The sequence below is a fragment of the Balaenoptera physalus genome (genome assembly GCF_965194825.1).
Source record: "Balaenoptera physalus genome assembly, chromosome: 16".
NCBI classification, from domain to species: Eukaryota; Metazoa; Chordata; class Mammalia; order Artiodactyla; family Balaenopteridae; genus Balaenoptera; species Balaenoptera physalus.
The window spans coordinates 7,465,467-7,484,529 of NC_138898.1; the positions used below are offsets into that span (position 1 = coordinate 7,465,467).

Sequence of the window (19,063 nt, forward strand, 5' to 3'; positions counted from 1 at the left end):
TTGACCCACCTCCTAGAGTAATGAAAATAAACCAAAAATAAACAAATGGGACCTAATGAAACTTAAAAGGTTTTGCAAAACAAAGGAAACCATAAACAAGATGAAAAGACAACCCTCAGAATGGGAGAAAATATTTGCAAATGAAACAACAAAGGATTAATCTCCAAAATATACAAACAGCTCATGGATCTCAATATCAAAAAAAAACAAACAATCCAATAAAAAATTGGCAGAAGACCTAAATAGACATTTCACCAATGAAGACATACAGATGGTCAAGAGGCACATGAAAAGATGCTCAACATCACTAATTATTAGAGAAATGTAAATCAAAACTACAATGAGGTATCACCTCACACTAGTCAGAATGGCCATTATCAAAAAATCTAAAAACAATAAATGCTGGAAAGGGTGTGGTGAAAAGGGAACCCTCCTGCACTGTTGGTAGGAATGTAAAATGATACAACCACTATGGAGAACAGTATGGAGGTTCCTTAAAAAACTAAAAATAGAACTATGATATGACCCAGCAATCCCACTACTGGGCATATACCCTGAGTATATACCCTGAACCATAATTCAAAAAGAGTCATGTACCACAATGTTCATTGCAGCTCTATTTACAATAGCCAGGACTTGGAAGCAACCTAAGTGTCCGTCAACAGATGAATGGATAAAGAAGATGTGGCACATATATACAATGGAATATTACTCAGCCATAAAAAGAAACTAAACTGAGTTATTTGTAGTGAAGTGGACGGACTTAGAGTCTGTCATACAGAGTGAAGTAAGTCAGAAAGAGAAAAACAAATACTGTATGCTAATGCATATATATGGAATCTTAAAAAAAAAAGAAATGGTATTGATGAACCTAGTAGCAGGGCAGGAATAAAGACGTAAACATAGAGAATGGACTTGAGGACACAGGGTGGGAGGGGGAAGCTGGGGTGAAGTGAGAGTAGCACTGACATATATACACTACCAAATGTAAAATAGTTAGTGGGAAGCAGCAGCATAGCACAGGGAGATCAGCTCAGTGCTTTGCGATGACCTGGAGGGGTGGGATAGGGAGGGTGGGAGGAAGGCTCAAGAGGGAGGGGATATGGGGACATGTGTATGCATATGGCTGATTCACTTTGTTATACACAGAAACTAACACAGTATTGTGAAGCAATTATACTCCAAAAAACATCTATTAAAAAAAATAAAGTAAGTGCAATAAGGGAAGAAAAATAAATAAAAGATAAAACTTGAAAAATAAAAGGCAAAGGTATCACTTTTGCAGATGAAATGTTTGTCTAATTTGACATAAAAGAAATAATTGAAAGATTATTCCAATTAATGAGCTCAGTAAGGTGAGCTAATATACAACCTCTGTAAATTTTTGCACACTTCGGCAATAAACAATTAGAAAAGGCAAAGAAAACAATTGCCTTAGTAAAATAAATATATTAATACATATATAAAGCCTAGCAAGCACTGTACTGTGCTATACGAATGAGAAGAAAACTATAAAACTTTACTAAGAAGATACCTGAATAAGCAGAAAGAAAATCCATGTGTTTATGTGAGATAGATCACTATTTTATCAATATCAGTTATCTCACCAAACTATATATTCAAAGTTATTCCAATAAACATCACAATAGATTAGTTTTTGAACATTTTAAGCTGATTGCAAAGTCAAAAATTTTAAAAAAACAGTAAATATAATTTGAAAAGTAGAAAGAATAGAGGAAGACTCATTCTTCTCAGACCTCCTCACATTTTATAAAGTAATATTAAAGCAAGCAGTGTAATATTGGTGAAGGAATAGACAAATACATCAACTGAATAGATAAGAGAGTCCAGAAAAAGATTTCTACTAATTTCAGCTTTCCTGGTACTTCTGGCAAATTCAACAAGCCCTCATCCTCATCTGGTGGAAGACAGCTAGGGCACATGTGCTCTGGAATAACAGTCCTATTTCCATCTTTCCAAGTTTCTGAAGGGTCCACTTCCAAGCATCTACTCGCTACCTGACACTGATTTAATATTTATTCACTGAAGAAATTGAAAATGTAAAAAAGAGAAAAAACCTATTTTATACATAATTAAAATAATATAAAATAAAGCAACAATTGGGATGTTTTACCAACAAGTTGGCAAAAAAAAAATGATTGGAAATGTTTAGCATTAGCAAATATGCGTAAACCAGCTATTCTGATACAAATGAGCCACGGTAAACAGTAAAGCCCTTTTGGAAGGCAATGTGGCAGTAACTAACAAAATCTGTTTGCAAATTCTTCCCACAGCAAAACTGCCTCTAAAAATCACTCCTAAGGCGTATAGCACAGGTGTGCAAAGAGGGGTCATCATCCGCATCACGGGAATAAAAAATAACATTTCTGAGCATTAAATGCAGATGTTATTATGAATGTTTGAAGTAGGCACTGCTATATCTTCATGGCACAGACAAGGAAACTGGACACACAGATATGAAGTGACTTGTCTCAAGGCACACAGTTATTATTACAGCACCGTTTAAAATAGTGAAATGCTGGAAACAGCCTAAATGTCCATTTACAAAGACATGGTTAAACAATTACAGTATGCCTGTCCTCCAGAACTCCACAGAGCTTTTGCAACTGGTAAGATTGACCTATAGGTACTAACTTGAACAGATTTTCAAGACAAAACAGGTTGCAGAGAATTGTTTATAATGTAATCCCATGTATGATATGTGTGTGTGTATCTCAATCTCCTTCCTCCGTGTATATGCATAAAAGAAGAGTGACAGGCACTTCGGAGACATTAACAGTGGTTACTTGGGGTGGAGGGGAGAGTTCAGAAGTGTGGACTTTGAATGTTAGAGCACATGTTTGTCTATGTCCATATACAGCAATATTTGAATCTTAATGACAAAATTGCATTCATATACAACTTATTTTTTATGTTAAGATGAAAAGTAAAGCAAAACAAATCTAAGTTACATTTTGGTATCTTTTTCATATATCTTATCCTCTAAGCCTAAATCCATGTTTGCAAAGATTCTGAATAGATTGCACGTTGATGGTGTAATCTGTTCTCCAAACGTGGAAGTTAGAAGCCCTCATGTTTGCATCTTCAGTCTTTGAAGTAAACTCTCTGACTTTCTGAGCAACCAAGGGATGAAGTAAACAAGACAGAACACAGACCCTCTTCGCTCACCTCTATCCTTACATCTGTGAGTTGGAAAAAGGGCGGGGGGCCCATAAGCATGGGAATCATGTGACCCAGATTCTCCAGTAGCAAAGCTCCTTTCTGCAACTGTACCATCTGTCAGTCTGTTACTATAACATCTATGAGGGCACAAGCTCTTATTTACTCCTCAGAAATAATCTTTCCTGTTTACAAATGACCTATTTTACCACTCACCTGCACGTCCTCTGTTCCTACCTATGCATTGTTCCAACTCCCATATTACAAATTTAAAAGGCAACTTATCATAAAGAAATGTGAAATAGTTACCCTTCCTCTAGTTCCCCCTCAGTAGGGAAGGGTATTTCTACCTTATATTTAACAACAAATGTGGCAGGTCAAACCAGCAGGTTATCTTGGAAATAGTCTTGAGAATTTTCTAAGACTAGCTTCCCAGAGCAGGACATTTTGAAAAAAGTGAAGCAAAAGACTTTAGAACAGAGGTTAAACTGGTTTCATTATAATGACAGTCATGCAATTGTGAAATGAATAGAAAGAAGTTGAAATTGTGTAGAGAAGCAAGGAAATAAACATAAAGAGTTCCAAAATCCTTCTTTATAATGAATCTACTATCAGGCAAGGAACGGAGAGGGAACTGGAGTCAAAAGGCAGGTGCTGCATTTTAAGGAATATCACTGTACATGTGTATAAGCTAGGAAAAGCCATATTAACTGACATAAATAGGCATGCTTTGTGGGATTCTTATTTGAGCAGATCCTCTTTTCTTTCATGAAGATGCCCTAGTACTCCTGATGAGTAGTTAGCAAGAGCTGGAGAAGAGCATGCTCCTAAAATAAAGGCCGAGGAAGAAGGGACACAAAGTCCACATCTCAGAAGTAACCGTGTTACCCCTCATTTTACCTGAATTGGATTTAAAGATACAACTTGAAGATTTGGGTGTCTATATTAAGCAGAAGAAACAGAGTACACCTGGAAATGATGATTCAAAAGAAAAATCAGATCTTACTATCTTATTTATCCTTTAATCTATGTAAATGTATGTTTTATATATATATATATATAAACGCACACACACACATACATGAATGTGTGTTATGTGTGTTATGTGTCTCTTGTTTGCCTAGATAGACAGATAGATAGGGTCTGACACAGGGAAAAAGAAAAATGAAAGATATATAAAAAATTATGTTTCTGTTTGAATTTAAAAAAAAGAAAAAATCCCACAAGGACTCAGAGGCAAAGAATATACAAATCAATTTTCACTGCAAAGTAAAGGAGCTGTTACAGTGGAGGATTACTGGACTGAATGTCAATATTATGACATAGTATGAGTGTGTTTCATGTATGGTAATTGCAATCATTGTTGCTTTTGTTGTGGTCATCCATGTACAATGCTTGGTGTCAGTCTATTTATCTCTTGTAAAAATAAAATACAGTGTGTGTGAAAAAAAAAAAGAAAAAAAAAAAAGAAAATATGAAGCAAGGAAAGGATATAGTTTCATTCTTTCAAAAATATACACCCCTAAAGATAGAATTATGAATGTTTCTCACTTTTGCTGTGCTTTTTTTTGTATTTTCTCTATTTTAATAATGACCTAGAGTGGTTTCCATTATTAGAAAAGAATGCTTTAAATACATTTAAAAATGATCTTTTCTCGCATTAGCCATTTATCTAGCTGGGATACTAATTAATTACACTTTGTGTTTATGCTTATACTCACAAGAATCCTATAATCCTGAAAAACTCTGAAAATCAATTTCTCAAATTTTTTTTTCTTTCAAGTACATAAAAGTGGCTTTCTTTTTAAAGAAAAACTGTTGTGAATATTCTTATAAAAGTTTGCAATACTCGGCTTGATTAAATAATTGTCTTGTTAAATAGTGATGATATACCCAGTATTGGTTAAGGTATAGGAAAATAGTGTCAGTGGGTATAAATTGGTAAACACTTTCTGGATGGCAAGTTGGCAATAATGATTAAAATTTCAAATGCCCATATCTTACCAAAAATTCTACTGCTTGAAATTATTATTAATAAATCTCATAAGGATGTGCTGCATAGCACTGTTTTAACAACAAATATCTGGGAAATTATTTAAAATAAAGTATTCATCAACAGAAGACATATATAGAGTTTATATTCCTAGAAAATAATAAGTTGTTAAAAAGAACAAGCTGTATTTTATGGGTGTTGATGTGGGAAAGTTTTAAGTGAAAAAAGCAAGGCTCAAAACAATATATGTGGTACGACCTCATTTATGAGCATTTAAAAGAATATACAGAAATAAGAATACATATAACACTATATACCGGCTTGAACATTGTTTTTTCTGAATGAATCCCAAGAAATTATTAATAATGGTTTTCTTTATGGAGAGGAATGGCAAGGAGAGTAATTAGGAAGAAAAATTTCAGTATTTGTTTTCTTTTAATTAACCTTTCACATTTCACTTACGTCTTTTTTTGTATATGCCTTTTATTTAATATCTAAGAATTACAAATATTTAAGCATTTAAAAAATAAAGGTGGATAAAACTGAAATAGCATATGTGGCTTTGTTGAGCCTATATATTTATATATGTTCATTTATCTACATAAATATGTGAATAATATGTGTGTGGCTATATGTATATATATGAATTATGTACTGGTAATCTCATATATATAAGGGAGTGTGCATATGCATATACATGAAACACAGAGTTCATATCTCTCATCGAATTAATTATGTTAACAGTCCATATTTAATTTTTTAAATTTCCCCATAAATAACTTGTTTTCATGCAGTCTCCTTCCAAGAAAAAGCAGCGTCTAGCTCTGCCTGGGGGAAAGTATTTGGATGAATGTGCCAAGGGTTAAAATATAACGGAAATTAATTATTATCGCTCCTACATTTTATTAATCTGGACATTTTCTCGCTTGAGAACACACAGTGTGCTGAATTTATGGTATACAGACCTGTTTCAGAGAAATAAAACATCTTAGATTATATTCTTTTTAATTCACTGAAGTATAATGGATAATAAATTATTTAGTTTAATTAAAACCTCTTTATCAGATGGGCATTTATCCGTCACATTGTTTTGCACAACTGGTGTTCTGCAGAAGGCATCATTTCCCATTCTCTTCTCATTTCATTCACGGGTTCTTTTAATTGCATTTCAAATTACATCTATTTCCACAAAGTCATACTATAAACTCGTCAGACATTTGTGCCTACTCCTTTACCTTAGGCATTAAAAATCCCTCTCTTCTGTTTGCTTTAAAATTCATCCTTTTCCCTTTATGTTTGAATGGAGAAACCCAGAAACACTAAAATATGGTATTTAAGGGGTTTGGAATTGACTGGCCTGGCTGGAATCCCAGCTCTACATTTGGGAAAATTACTTATCTTCTCTAAGACCCAGTTTCTTTTCTCATCTATAGTATGGGGATAATAATAGTTTTTATTTATTTATTTATTTATTCATTTTTTTTAATTTTTTTTAATAATAGTTTTTAAATACAATGAAATAATAGATGTAAGAAATAATGTCTGATAATGTCTTGAAATGCATTTTAGGTTGGGCATGGGAGGATAGAGGGATGAGAGGAGGCAAACACAGCCTTTTAACACTAAAATTTCAGGCTGAGAGTTTGGTGGTTCTACTAGAACATTATTAGGATTCTGGCATCAGAGTTTTATTTCCTTTGAGCACAAGGATTCTCTGAATTCTCCAGGGTTCCACCTCCCCTTTCCGTCCCCTCCCCTTGCAAGTTCATTATATTCTCATTCTTAACATTATTTTAAATTGCCTTAACTTTAAAACATTGCCAGATTCTTATAGTCTTTATTAAAGTATTATAGGAAGGACAGGGAAATTAATGGGACCAAGGTGTATAAGAATCTATAAGGTGCCAGAAATGAGTATTTTACTAAAGATTTTGTGAGGAGGCAGGGAAAAAAATTACAATATATACAACAAGGCAAAAATATATTATTGAATTCCTCATAAAAATGTCTTTTTCCCCAAAGGTTTTCTTCTTTTTAACAGCTTCATCTCTCTCCTCTCCCTTCCTAACATGGCCTAGGGAAAAACAAAAACCATCTCTTAATCTTAGCTCTTCTGTTCCCTAGTCAATGAAACAAAATTTGAAAATTGGCTTAAAGCATGTTATCTGTTCTTCCTCAAGCATAATGATTTGGGGCTTCAACCACAGTAATAATATTGGGCACTGCTGCCTTTCTAACTATTCCAGGGTGCAGAACTGACATATCTTTATTCGTCACTCTTTAGTCTTAGGGAAAATCCATCCTAGGTGTCTTTTTCTTTGTTCACAAAAATTTGAATACTTAAGAAAAAGATTCTCACTCATAGTTAAATACTATCATAGTCAAATACCTGACTATTTATACACAAAGAGAAAAGAGTTATTAATTATAGAAAATATGGTATTAGTAACAATGGTGATGATAACTGTGGTGATGCTGGTGGTAAATAAAGAAGAAAGACAAGAAGACCAAGAGAGTCTGCTTGATATAGGATTATCTCTCTTCAATTCACAAGTGTATGAGGAGGTACCATTTGTATAGCTACTGAGGGGGAAACAAAGACTTAGAGATAGGAAATCACTTGTACTAACTCACACACCAATGTTTCACCTAAGAGGTACCCCAATCCAAAGCCCAGGCTCTTAACAAAATTGTGCGTTAAACTGACGCCTTAAAAAGCAAAAAATAATTTTCAAAATAAAGTAAAATAAAAGATGTTCACCGGAAATGGTTTCCATTTGCTTCACTTCTAACTCTACTCCATAAACAAATTTTGTGTGCCTATGACATGTCAGATACTAAGCTAGGTGTTGGAAATTTAAAAAGAAAAAACAAAAACCTGGATCTTATTTATATTTTTTCCTCTATACTGCTTAGATGTCTTTTTTAAGCAACATGTTATTCCATGTTGTTTCTTATGTTGAATTAATTCTTTTATTTTGTTGTTCTTGCTACTGTTTTGTTTGCAGGAAGAAATGGAGATGGTAAAAATCACATATCAATGATTATTTCTTTGTCTTAGATTACCTACACTTTGTCCATTTATCTTTAAGGCCCCCTCTCATTTCTTTATTCAATTTGAAAACTCAAGTGGATCAGACGGTTCTGATAAGAAGATAAGATTTCTGAGTCACTGTGACTGTTACAATGAAAGCATATGATATTCTCGCTATGGTTTGCCAGAGATGGTAGAGGCGGGTTAGACCCAACTACTTAAATGTAAAATTCTCATGCATGTGAACAACTCTGGGGAAAAAATAAAGGGATATCATATACCTTTGCATGTTATCACATAACACCACATTATTTATCTAATTCTATTCTTGCAGCAACCCTGTAAAATAGGTATTTTTATCTTCATTGTTTAGATATGAAAAGAGAACCAGAGAGATAAAGGGATGGACTAAAGATCTCAGAGCTAGAAAGTGGTAGATGTGGCCACATGTTCTAATTCTTATGGCCATTACTTATGGCCTTTCTTCAAAATAACATTACAGGACCTTGTCTCTATACCACAAAATTCTGCACAAATGGTGGAGATTATTACTTACAGGCACAGTAGGAATTCTTTACGTAATGAAATTGCAAATTAAACCTTCCCCATTTCCTGAAGGAACACTCTTTTAGCTTATGGCTTGTGATCCATCTTCCTATACAACAGGCCACATCTGTTTTGTTTGCCACTGTGCATCTTGCACCCAGGTTAGCGCCTGCTACAAAGGAGATACTTAGCCAATATTTACCAAAAGCCTGGATGAACAAATAATGGGTGAGTAGCAGACATTTAAGTTATTAGCCATATTCACTTTAGCATAAATTAATTTCAATTTTTTCCTTGACTCTCTTACCATTTTCAGGTCTTGAAATTGAAAGCAGAGAGAGAAAAACAAACAAACCAAAACGAGGAACTAGAGTTGTATTGACTGGAAAGATCATGGAGGCTCCTCTCAGCAGTGTGGTTACATATTCTCATAGAACAAAAACCATAAACTGAAGCCAAAAATAAAGACATGCAGAGGGCACTGTGGGAAAAATGTGAACATAAATGCCATGATGGGGCATTTGGCCAAGAGCAATGTGATAAAACCACATACAAAACTTCATAATTAAGCTGGGGACCCTGAAAGGATTTGTCTGTTTGTTTTAAAAGTCTCACCTGAGTAAAGAGTCCTATTTTCTGTTAAGAAAAAATGTTAATCCTCTATGGAAAAATACATCCTCAATTTAAGCCCAAAGTTTCCCACAGTTTAAGATCAAATATGCATGAGTTTACAATCAAAGATGACAAAATATGAAAAGGAACAAACCATGAGAATAAATGTGAGTACAAGAAATAGACAGCAAATTCAGCCTCCAAGATTATCACTTAATAGAATTATGAAACATACCATAACAATAACTTTGCAAAAAGCAAAAAAGTAAAGATATGGAATAACAGAAAGACAAGGGACATTCATAAGAGAATCAAACATAGTTAAGCAGATTCAGAAGGGAAAGGAAGAAAATCATGTTTTTAAAAATTGAAAAAAAAAGATTAAAGTTGAGGAGAAAAGCAGTGGTACACAGCAAATTAGGCATAACTGAAAAAAAGGAATTATTGAACAGGAAAATCTGAAATTACTCAAAATGCAGGCTACAGGTGAACATTATGAAATAGAGGTTAAGAGATGTGGAAGAGAGAATGAGAGTCTAACGTACATTTAATCAGAGTCCCAAAAAGATAGAATAGAGGGAAGTTATGTAAAAATATTTTGAAAAATATTCACTATATTCCTGAACCAATGAAAGATATCAGAGCAAAATAAATAGAAAGAAATCCCACACAGACACAATGTAGTGAACCTGGAGAAGACTAAAAGATGGGGAGAAGATCTTATTAGCAGTCAGAGTAAAAAGACAGATCCAAGTCAAGGAAAGAATTATTCTGACAGCTTCTCTACAGCAACAAGAATCTAATGAAGAACTAAAAGAAACTAACTCTCCACTGGGATAGCTCATACCATTGAAATTATATTTCAAGAAGAGAAGTTGAAATAAAATCATTTTTATGTAAACGAAAATAAGGAACTTTTACAATAAACAGGCTTCTATTATAGGAAATGTTAAAGAGTATACTTTAAAATACTTTACTATGCTTTAAATTATCTCCCAGAAGGCAGAGCTGAGGTGTGAAAATAATTAATGGAAAAATTGACAAAGATGTGTATAGCTAAACAAACATTGTCAATATTGAATAATAATAATGTCTAATTTATTGGATTAAATGATGAAAATAATATACTGAACAAAGGCATATTTTTGTGAGGTTGTAATCAGAGTTTAAATATTTTAAATTCCTTTAGTTATTTGCAAGGGATTTATGATATTAAATTTAGAATAGGAACAGAATCTATAATTTCCAGTATGCAAGACACAAAAAGCATTGCAATAATAACATAAAGGAATAATGGAACATTTTGGAAAAAGTAGAAGCTTATAAAAATTGGGACCAGGGCAATGTAAAAAAAAAAATTCACTATGACAGAAACAAGTCCAAATATATTAATATCAGAATGTTCAGGAAATAGTTGTAAATGCCAAAAACAATCCAACAATTTTTAAAACTCAGTTCTGCCAAAGGCTCATGATATCTAAGGAGAAATTCTTTTGAAGTGTTTATTGATGGCACAAAATGAAATTTGTGGTTCAAGTTCCAAACAAAGCAGAAAGTAACATTGATTGGACCTTTCTTATGGAACAATAAAGAATTATAGAATAATATGAATAGGCAGTGTTCTTTCTGCTTGATTGAAACATGAATCTCACAGCTCTTTGGCTAGCATGCACATATTACAGATGAGACAACGAAGGCACAGAACAATGGGGAAACTTACCCAAGGCTCCACTTCCAGGGAGTGGAAGAGCCAGTTTTAAACCCACAGTCTGACTCCTGAGGCTGTGTGTGAACCACCTCTCCTCTACTGCCTCCATTTTTATTTTATGCAGTTGCTGAGAGTTCAAAGCTAGCTCCATACACAGGGAAGGATGAGTGGGATGGAATCAGTAATTACCCTTCCTGATTCAATTCAGAAGCTCCACATTGAGAAAGAGACTCAAAGAAACAAGCTCACTCAGGCACAGCAGTAAATTGCGTGCCTGCTCGTACCCACCACAGTGCCCAGAGTTGTGTGATGTACAGTAAACATGCAAGTCACTAACAGACTATCCTGAGAGTCTACCTTAACCCACATTTTTCTGCGTTTAAGGTGATTCCCTGGTGTGGTTGACAGAAATCCACTTTTGTCTCTCTCTTTCCTCCTGAGCCCCATTTTCAATAGCTCAGCCCCTGCTGTGTATAAGGGGACAGTGAACTTGGGTAATCAAAAGATGACCCCATCCTGGTCGCCAAGCCTGAGCGAAGACAGACACAGGCTAGGAATCATTGGCCTTAAAATTCCAGACTGGCTTCCAGGTGATCATTACAGGAGGTGGGTTGAAACAGGGCAGTTTAACCGAGTCCATTTTCAGAGCACCACGAGGTCTCGTCCTGATCTTGGAGAAGCCTGACAGGGTACCACAAGTGGGAAAATTGTTTTCACGATGCACATGAATTTATCAGTGTGTTTTCTAAGACAAGCATGTTTTTGTAGGTAGCATTTAGATGGGATAGGGCAAAAGGTTGAGGGGTCAAAATGTGGAGAGGAGAAGAATGAAACAAGAAACCAGGAACATAATTTACAATTTTTTTTTCCAAATCACTATTTCACATTCTTTTTCTCAGAGGATAGGAACTGAACAGTGTCACCATGGCAGAGGTGGGTTTTGTTTTTTTCATCCTACAGTGGCATAAAGTTCAAAAAGAATTAGGGATTACCAAGAAGAGTGGATAGCTTTTCAATGCAGTCTCTCTCCGGCCAGCCCACAAGGGTCTCTATCGTGCTGTGTGATCTTGAACAATCTTTTCTGTTCATTATTTCCTTCCTCTGTCCTCGTGGTATTTCCCTGGGGAACAATCGCTATTTCCCTCTGCTTCCCTCTGCCTCTTGGCTTATCGTATATGTTTATGGTTTGTGGTCCAAGTCTGGTTTCCCCATCCATGTTTTCCCCACAAATTAGTCAAATTACTGCTTTCTTAAAAGGAGCCCTGTGCTCCACAGAGAGAGAGCACTTTCTGAACCAGCACACTGGGGAGGGACAGAGAAGAATGAAAGAAATCCTGGGTGTGAGTGAGTTTCTCAAAGCATGTTTTCAATACTCTTTGGCGAAGGCCCACACTTATCATAATAATGGCTGATTTCTTTAATAGTTTTCACCAAATAATAATTTTAATGTAAATAGGAGTTGCCACATATTGATCAGTTATCATCTGCAAGGCAAATGCTAAACCCATTACACATTTTATTTTATTTAATCCTTACTTTCCCCATTTAATAATTGGGGAAACTGCATCTTAAAGACATGAATTTGCCCTTGTTCACACAGTGTGGAAGTGGGAAAACGTGGATTCAAACTTGGACAGGACTACCAAAGCATCTATGCTCTCACTAATGGGATGCAGAAGACCTAGCAAGGTTAGAAGGTTGATGGATGCTATGTGACTTTAAGGAAAAGAGAGAAGCAGGACAAAAATATTTTTTACTGAGCCCTTACTATGTACTAGGCATTGTGCAAGGGGCTTCTGGTGTGATGTTACTACTGCACAAAATTACTATTACAAGCTTAGGAGGGAAGAATTTTTGTGTCCATGTTTAATACATGAGGAAACTACAGCTGAGAAATGCTAAGAAACTTGACCAAATCACATAGCTAATCAGCATTAGATGTTGAACAAAACCCAGGCCTGTCTGATTCCAAGGCTCATCTCTCACTAGTGCATGGGGTCGGCAGCCTCTAAAATAGTCCCCAGGCATCTCCTATCTCCTGGCCTTCACATCCTTGTGTAATTCTCTTGTCTCCAGTGCAGACTGGACCTGCTGATTCACTTCTAACAAATACAGCATGGAAAAAGTTATGGGATGCCACTGCAAAAACCAGCTTCCTGAAAGATGGTGACTTCCATCCCTCTCTCAGCCCTGTCTCTGGGGAAAACAAGTTTCCATAGTGTGGGTAGCCCTGTGAAGAGGCTCACATGGCTGGAATGGATGACTCCAGCTAACAGACAAAAGAGAACTTGGGACCTGCCAAGAGCCACAAGAGTCAGCTTGGTGATGAATTTTCAAAGACCTGCCAAGTACGTGGACTTGGAAGCACATCCTCTCCTAGTCCAGCCTTGAGAAATCTGTAGCCCCAACTGACACCTTGATTACTGCCTTATGAGGCACTGAAGGAGAGACAGCCAGCAAAGCTGTGCCTAGATTCCTGACCCAGAGAAACTGTGTAATAATGCCCGTTTGTTGTGTTAAGCTTCTATATTTCAACATGCAGTGATAGAGAGCTAATACAAGTGGGGTGGGTAGGTGAAGAATAGACAGGCAATGTATTCTAGAAGGTGTCTATCCTTTCTATTTGAAGCTCTGTATTAAATCCCTTCTGGAGCAAGACCAGCTTTAAATGACTAAAACACCCAGTAATGAAATGAATACATAAATATTGTATACTCATTTGGGTTCACTAGTTTCTATTAGAATTATTATACCCTTGGAGGAGTTAAGGTTTGGGATCAGTCACTTTAATCAATTCTATATGTTAGCTGAACTTAGCCTCAGAGAATAGAAGTTCCGAATTTTGGAGAGATGTCAAAAAGTGGGAAATTTAAAGTTAATAAACTGATTTGAAGTACTACGAGATAGATTCTATGATGTTTAACTAATACTTAATATTTATTGAGCAAATTTACCATAAATAACTTACAATTCGCTCAATACCAGGCTAGATGTAAACTATTCAAAAATTAAAATTATATTTGATTCACTGCCCATTTATTTTATTTTATTTTTTAATTTATGATGGTAGTCCTGTCCTGCTTTGCAACTGCAGTGTCTCTATGAGCTGGATCCCAAACTAGTCAGACTTTTCACATGATCAAGACAAATTTGCTGTGAACTTCAGAGAGAAAGTGACAAATAATAAGCCAGCTAACCAAGAATATCTTTCAGGTGATGTCAAGGAAGTAATCGAGATCTATTTCTAAAAGAATAAGAAATTAATATGCTACTATTTGGAGTGTTATCTTAATAAAAGGAAGGCAAACCTTGGTGTCGGTATAAAAATATTGATCTTGTGGATTGCTCAACCCAGTGCCTCTCGAGACTCTTATCTGAATCATATAGTCATGTGGAATTCTAGGTAATCACGTCTAAGAACATTTTGTGTATTTTTGTAGATATATAAAGGATCCCCAGACAATGAGATCGGTCCCCTTGACCTCTCTGAGATTAAATTGGGGATGGGGCAGAGGGGGCTTTCCTTTGAGACATTCATCACTCAGAGGAAATATAAAGGCTCTTCTAGAGAAACCATGGATTTGAGAAGTGGTGAACATGCCAGATTAAAAATATTAGGTGAAGGCCTGCCTTCGAAAACTACAGAAGTTCTAAGATACAGACGGTTTGCAGCCCCGAACACTGTCAGTATCACTTTCATTTATCTTTCCGGCCAACCTCCATTTTTCCTTTCAAATCAAAAGCTAAAGTAAGACACACGTTTAGGGAAAAGTTGTCAAAATTCATTTTATGGAAATGTGCTACTCACAGGTATCCTTTGATCAGCAGCAGCATCTTTTGAAATTGAAGTTGGATAGATTATATGGTGATCTGCCTCTTCTCTGCTTCAGAGTTCGACTAGAAATAAATTGGAAATGCACGTGAAAATACAAACTCCTTTTTGGTTTGAGCTTCCCTGATATTGGTTTCACCCCATCTTCGAACAAGAAATGTCACAAAGCTCTTGGCAAATGTGGCTCCTAGAATCTTCTTTAGGAAGTATGGACATGCTTAGCTATAACAAACTGTATTCATAAATTGATCCTACAGAGTGTGCAATTAAACTAAAAACTTTGGGTCTCTGGGACTTATGAATTCTAGAACAAACTCACGCCAAACGTCTAAAGAATGACATAGCTATCTTTGGGTTTTGCGTGTTCAGATCTACCAGTTAGCAATTTGGGAGGTTCAAATGACAGGAATATAAGTCAAACTAAATTAAGCAAAAGTAAAAATGAAATAATTGAAAAAGGCTAGGAGGGTGGGCCTCCCATTCAGTGTGGGTAGATAATTCAAACACTTTTATCAGAAGTTTATCTCACATTTTCTTATTCTCACTCCCTCTCTCCCCATCTTTAATTCTCCTTTCTGTTCTGTTGTATTTGCTTTCAAGCCAGTTCCTTCTATCTTATGGCTACTAATGCTCCAGACTTACACCCTCACAGCTCTAAGTCTAATACATGGGCATGTTTTTTTCTTAGTAGCTTCTGCAAACACCGTGAAATTTAAACTCACTGGATCAGACTGAGTTACTTGTCCATCCCTGAACCAAATGTTGTAGGTCTGGATTAGAATATGCTGACTGGCCAGCCTTGGTCATGGACCCACCCCTTGAGATTGAGGAAAGAGTACTAGAGTCAGTCACACCTGGAGCACATGGAGTGGGACTGGGGACAGGGGGGCCTACAAGAAAAAACTGAAGGGATGCTCTAGAATAGGAAATAGAATGTGAGCAGGAAAAAGCGACAGATGTCCATGACCTGCCCACCAACCAAAACTTCCATTAAGCAGTGTGCATTTTTTGATAAAGCCAAAGTATTTTTTAATAATGTTTTATTGGAGTATAATTGTTTTACAATGTTGTGTTAGTTTCTGCTGTATAATAAAGTGAATCAGCTATATGTAGACATATATCCCCTCCCTCCTGGGCCTCCCTCCCATCCCGCCCCCCCATCCTGCCCATCTAGGTCACCACAGAGCACTGAGTTGAGCTCCCTGTGCTATACTGCAGGTTCCCACTAGCTAGCTATTTTACACATGGTAGTCTGTCATACAGAGTGAAGAAAGTCAGAAGGAGAAAAACAAATATTGTATATTAACGCATGTATGTGAAATCTAGGAAAATAGTACAGATGAACCTATTTCCAGGGCAGGAATAGAGATGCAGATGTAGAGGACAGACGTGTGGACACGGTGGTGGGGGGCGGGGGCGGGGGGTGAAGGGGAGGGTGGGATGAATTGGGAGATTAGGTTTGACATAAATACACTACCATGTGTAAGATAAAGCCAAAGTATTTTAAACTCCCCATTAGGTTTAAAAATTTTGTGATGCCCTCCCATTTATTAAAAGTGATGACAACTCCAAATTAAATAAAAATAATTGGTGGACATGTATCACAGATGGCAAATTCTATTCTAAGTCTAGCCTGGCATGATTTCTATTGCAAACATACGGGATGCCAAAAATTGGACAAACCACTTAATCTGATTCCTATCGTCCATCTGATTGGCAGTGAAAAACAATTTGACCAAAATCTGTGATGTGCTTGAGGAACCATTCTGTGAAAAAAAGGGTCAAATGAATTTTCTGAAACTGCAGGTATGCAGCACAGCCATGGTGTGTATATTGAACACATAAATTTCTTTTCCAGAAATACTCTTCTATAATCTCTAGCACTTGGCATCAAGATACCTTGCCCTGATGGCACAGGGGACATGCAGGTTTCCTCAGAGCTCAAAGACAATTCACATTCTGAAGGAAAACCTCCACGGCATAACAAATCCGCTTTGAAACACAGTAGACAATTAATTTGATGTATCTGGGGGCTTCTAAGCCGAATAACTGGTCCGGTCTCTAAAATGAACGCTAAAAAGGCCATTGGCAAAGGACGGTAACAAGTTCTGCCATGTCTTCTTGGTCATGTCTATAATTTAACAACCATCTGTGGACACAATTACAACTGTAAATGAACAGATGGCCCTGTCCATGTACAGAGAAAGGAGTGATTCATACCAAAAAACAATCATAAAATAATAGGGTGCAAAAGCATTAACTTCAAAAAAGTTAATATACATCATCTTTTTCAAATTTTAAATCCATTTTGCTGCATATCATTATTTATTGAGTACCACAACTGAACCCCTAGCAATTAATAAGACAAACACTCAGAATAAACCAATGACCAAATAAATAACACATAACTTCAGACAGTGATAAGTGCTTTGCAGAAAAATGCACAGGTTAGTGTGAAAGAGAGGGAGTGTGTGTGGATGTGGGTGCTGGCGTGGGGAGAGATTCCCCGATGCAGGGCTGGTGGGTAGGGACAGCTTTCCAAAGGGATGACTAGGATGAAAGGCAGGAGCAACCCAGGAGAAGGTTTGGAAAGTCATTTTGAGGAGAGGAAAGAGTATATACCAAGGCCCTGGGGGGAGGGGGGGATGTTGAGGGAAATAAATGAGTTTTATTTCTTTAACTGGCTTTATTTTGAAATAAGAAGAAACATTTTTAATGGATTTTTTTTTTTTTTTTACCTAGAGCTTTAAAATGAGTTTTGTCCCCTTCTGCACACATATGCAGGTCACATTGGTCAGTCTGTAAGTGGTTTCATTTCTGCGTCAGAATGTAAACTCTTTGAGCTTAGGGATCCTTCTTTCTTGTTTGGTAACTACCATATTCCCAGACCTCAGAAGTGCTTAGCACCCAGTAGGCGTTCATGTATCTATTAGATTTTTGGTATCAAATATTGCAAAGTGGTTAAAAAACCAAAACCTTGTTTTTCAGTGCACGTTCGAGACTGCTTAACAAAGGGGAAAAAAAGAGAGAAAAAAAGCCAGTGCTGTAAGCTTTGTTTAGTCACACATTGCAGGGTTTTAGATCCCATTTCTGATGCCCACCATAGCACTGAAGTTGGTTACAGATGAGCGAAAAAGGCCACATGTGCACTTGATACAAATCCCCAATGATATAACTTTCCCACCCTTGAGCATTCACCACAAAAAAATGGCTTCTGTTTTTAAAGCACTTTTCACTATTTGATATCTCACAATGAATTCATTCAACAGATATTTCAGTGGCTTCTATGTGCTGGGCTTTTCTAAGGTCTAAATATATAACAGTTAACAAAACAGTGCAAAAGAATCCCCAAGGAGTTTACATTCTGACACAAGAATGGAATCACTTGCAGACTGGCAGATGTGGGGAGGAGACAGAGCAGCTGCAGCCTGTCTACGTGTAGCTTTTCAATTGCCCTGGGTACCCCATGGGGACCCCCACTGCCACTGCCACCCATCCCTGTGGCTGAGCTGGGGAGAAGCAATAACTCTCGCTCGCTATGTCTCTTCCTTTAATACCTAGACTTACATCACCCAAAAAAACTAACATGAACAAGTGATGCTTTGAGGTCTTAGGTTGGGTTCTCTGGAGATCTGGGGGAAAGTGATTAAAAAAGTGTTCCTGCAAAAAACCTAGTAGAGGAGTGAGGAAGCTGAATTGGGAATGAAGGAGCCAAGAATGAGGTGATATCAAGCAAAGTCCCATGGAAGGGAAACTTCGCTCAATCCTGCAAGGTAATCTGGACTCAGTGCAGGTCCCACCTGAGTCGGGGCAAAGAGGACAAGGCAGCCTGACCTCAGTGCCATCAGCCATGGGTTGAGGTTGGCCCCGTGGGGTTCCAGCTCTCCCCGTATTCAGACAGAACAGGTTCTTGGTGATGGCAAGTGGTGAGCAGGAAGATGGTTAAGAGATCCAAGGGGTTATGTGCACAAGACAGATAGCATCTCATTCAGCAGTGGTTCTCAAAGTGTGGTCCCAGACCAACAACTTCTAATATCACCTGTTAGAAATGCAAATTCTAGGCACCCAGCCCAGACCTACAGAATCAGAAACTTTGGGAGTGGGGAACAGCCACTGTAATAACCAGACTCCAGGTGACTGAGGCATGGCTCCAGTTTA

At 36.8% G+C, this 19,063-nt stretch overlaps 1 long non-coding RNA gene across 1 annotated transcript in view; it reads right to left on the bottom strand.

Moving 5' to 3' along the window:
- Positions 1–12,605: 12,605 nt before the first annotated feature.
- LOC309644466 overlaps positions 12,606–19,063 on the bottom strand; it is a 144,121-nt gene continuing 137,663 nt past the window's right edge. Inside the window, exon 2 of the long non-coding RNA XR_014254445.1 lies at positions 12,606–14,970. This is a non-coding gene — a long non-coding RNA (uncharacterized lncRNA). The remainder of the gene's footprint in view (positions 14,971–19,063) is intronic.